The following is a 3,602-nucleotide window of genomic DNA, read 5'->3' on the forward strand; positions in this document are numbered from 1 at the left end:
CCGCGGGCCGGGCGGGTAGACCTGTCAGCCGCGGGCGCGCCGGGTAGACCTGTCATCCGGGGCCGGGCGGGTAGACCTGTCATCCGGGGCCGGGCGGGTAGACCTGTCAGCCGCAGCGCAGGCAGCAGCCCAAGTGCCCCGGCCGGGCGGGTAGACCTGTCAGCCGCGGGCGCGCCGGGTAGACCTGTCAGCCGCGGGCCGGGCGGGTAGACCTGTCAGCCGGGGCCGGGCGGGTAGACCTGTCAGCCGCGGGCCGGGCGGGTAGACCTGTCAGCCGCGGGGCAGGCAGCAGCCCAAGTGCCCCGGCCGGGCGGGTAGACCTGTCAGCCGCAGCGCAGGCAGCAGCCCAAGTGCCCCGGCCGGGCGGGTAGACCTGTCAGCCGCGGGCGCGCCGGGTAGACCTGTCAGCCGCGGGCGCGCCGGGTAGACCTGTCAGCCGCGGGCGCGCCGGGTAGACCTGTCATCCGGGGCCGGGCGGGTAGACCTGTCATCCGGGGCCGGGCGGGTAGACCTGTCAGCCGGGGCCGGGCGGGTAGACCTGTCAGCCGCGGGCCGGGCGGGTAGACCTGTCAGCCGCGGGCGCGCCGGGTAGACCTGTCATCCGGGGCCGGGCGGGTAGACCTGTCATCCGGGGCCGGGCGGGTAGACCTGTCAGCCGGGGCCGGGCGGGTAGACCTGTCAGCCGCGGGCCGGGCGGGTAGACCTGTCAGCCGCGGGGCAGGCAGCAGCCCAAGTGCCCCGGCCGGGCGGGTAGACCTGTCAGCCGCAGCGCAGGCAGCAGCCCAAGTGCCCCGGCCGGGCGGGTAGACCTGTCAGCCGCGGGCGCGCCGGGTAGACCTGTCAGCCGCGGGCGCGCCGGGTAGACCTGTCAGCCGCGGGCCGGGCGGGTAGACCTGTCAGCCGCGGGCGCGCCGGGTAGACCTGTCATCCGGGGCCGGGCGGGTAGACCTGTCATCCGGGGCCGGGCGGGTAGACCTGTCAGCCGCAGCGCAGGCAGCAGCCCAAGTGCCCCGGCCGGGCGGGTAGACCTGTCAGCCGCGGGCGCGCCGGGTACACCTGTCAGCCGCGGGCGCGCCGGGTAGACCTGTCATCCGGGGCCGGGCGGGTAGACCTGTCAGCCGCGGGCGCGCCGGGTAGACCTGTCATCCGGGGCCGGGCGGGTAGACCTGTCATCCGGGGCCGGGCGGGTAGACCTGTCAGCCGCGGGCCGGGCGGGTAGACCTGTCATCCGGGGCCGGGCGGGTAGACCTGTCAGCCGCGGGCCGGGCGGGTAGACCTGTCATCCGGGGCCGGGCGGGTAGACCTGTCAGCCGCGGGCCGGGCGGGTAGACCTGTCAGCCGCGGGGCAGGCAGCAGCCCAAGTGCCCCGGCCGGGCGGGTAGACCTGTCAGCCGGGGCCCGCCGGGTAGACCTGTCAGCCGGGGCCGGGCGGGTAGACCTGTCAGCCGCGGGCGCGCCGGGTAGACCTGTCAGCCGCGGGCGCGCCGGGTAGACCTGTCAGCCGCGGGCCGGGCGGGTAGACCTGTCAGCCGCGGGCGCGCCGGGTAGACCTGTCAGCCGGGGCCGGGCGGGTAGACCTGTCAGCCGCGGGCGCGCCGGGTAGACCTGTCATCCGGGGCCGGGCGGGTAGACCTGTCAGCCGCAGCGCAGGCAGCAGCCCAAGTGCCCCGGCCGGGCGGGTAGACCTGTCAGCCGGGGCCCGCCGGGTAGACCTGTCAGCCGCGGGCGCGCCGGGTAGACCTGTCAGCCGCGGGCGCGCCGGGTAGACCTGTCAGCCGCGGGCCGGGCGGGTAGACCTGTCAGCCGCGGGCGCGCCGGGTAGACCTGTCATCCGGGGCCGGGCGGGTAGACCTGTCATCCGGGGCCGGGCGGGTAGACCTGTCAGCCGGGGCCCGCCGGGTAGACCTGTCAGCCGCGGGCGCGCCGGGTAGACCTGTCAGCCGCGGGCGCGCCGGGTAGACCTGTCAGCCGGGGCCGGGCGGGTAGACCTGTCATCCGGGGCCGGGCGGGTAGACCTGTCAGCCGCGGGCCGGGCGGGTAGACCTGTCATCCGGGGCCGGGCGGGTAGACCTGTCAGCCGCGGGCGCGCCGGGTAGACCTGTCAGCCGGGGCCCGCCGGGTAGACCTGTCCGCCGCGGCCCCGCCGGGTAGACCTGTCCGCCGCGGCCCCGCCCGTTAGACCCGTCAGCCGCGGCGCAGGCAGCAGCCCAAGTGCCCGGAGCACGGGTAGACCTGGCCTCCGTGCCCACAGCGCGGGTAGACGTGGCCTCCCTGCCCGGATCAGGGGTTTGCCTTTGTGTGGTGGAGCAGGGCTGGGGGTTTTTCCTTTTTGGGTTTTTGTTGTTTTTTGCAGGTTTGTTTTTGTTTCTGTTTTTTTTTGTTGTTGTTGTTTTGTTTGTATGTTTGTTCATTTGTGTTGGTGCCCGCGGCCTCCCCCCCCCCCCCCCCCCCCCGCCGTTACTTACTTAACCGTCGGCGTATACCTCGGTTAATCAATTAGCGACAGGCGGTTAGCGTGTCTGCTACGCACTTTACCGCTGGTGGCCTCGCCGCGACGCTAAATAAATAATTACACAACTCATTATAAACTGTGATACCGTTTACGTTTTATTATTTACTATTTACCGATTAATTTCGTAACCGTTAATCGCTTACGAACGATACAGCTAATAGCGCCCCCCCGCACCGCCCCCCCCCCCGCAGCCCCCCCCGGCGCGATTCCCGGGAGGGGCTTCCGCCCCGAGAGGGCCTCTGCAAAGGACGCGGCCGGCCTCCGAGGTCTCGCAGGCCTCCGGAGAAGGTCGGTCGGCCGCCAGGCCCAACGGGCCCTGCCGGCCGCAGGCCGACTTCGCCCGAGCCTCCTCAGAGACGAGGAGCTCCCGTGGCCGACCGGCCCGAGGCCCGGGCCGCGAAGGACCGCACCCGCCTGCGCGGTTCGTCCCCCCCCGAGGCCGCCGGGCCCGTCTTCGCGGCAGTACTCACCGCTCGAACGCATCCCGCTTGGCGACGCACGCGACCGCCGACGGCCCCCTGTTAGGAGCGCGGCCTACCTGCCGGCCCGCCGTCGGCCTGGGCCGTGAACCCGGTACCTGATCGGGTGCCTCCCGGCGCAGGCCGCGTCGGGCGGTCGCCGGGCCGCCGTCCCTGCGGGGGCCCGGCCTCCCGGGGCGTCGGGCCGAGCCGCTTTCCGCCGGGGGCCGAAAGCCCCTTCCGCCTTCCACGCCTTCTCCCGGAGGCCTGGCCGGAGCGGAGAAAAGCACGGGCCGTCACTGGTTCGCCCCGCACCCTTCTTTCGTGCGCGCGCGGCCTACCTGCCGGCCCGCCGTCGGCCTGGGCCGTGAACCCGGTACCTGATCGGGTGCCTCCCGGCGCAGGCCGCGTCGGGCGGTCGCCGGGCCGCCGTCCCTGCGGGGGCCCGGCCTCCCGGGGCGTCGGGCCGAGCCGCTTTCCGCCGGGGGCCGAAAGCCCCTTCCGCCTTCCGCGCCTTCTCCCGGAGGCCTGGCCGGAGCGGAGAAAAGCAGGGGCCGTCACTGGTTCGCCCCGCACCCTTCTTTCGTGCCCGCGCGCGCGCGCGGCCTACCTGCCGGCCCGCCGTCGGCCTG

The sequence above is a fragment of the Pelecanus crispus genome, unplaced genomic scaffold (assembly GCF_030463565.1).
Source record: "Pelecanus crispus isolate bPelCri1 unplaced genomic scaffold, bPelCri1.pri SCAFFOLD_220, whole genome shotgun sequence".
Lineage (NCBI taxonomy): Eukaryota > Metazoa > Chordata > Aves > Pelecaniformes > Pelecanidae > Pelecanus > Pelecanus crispus.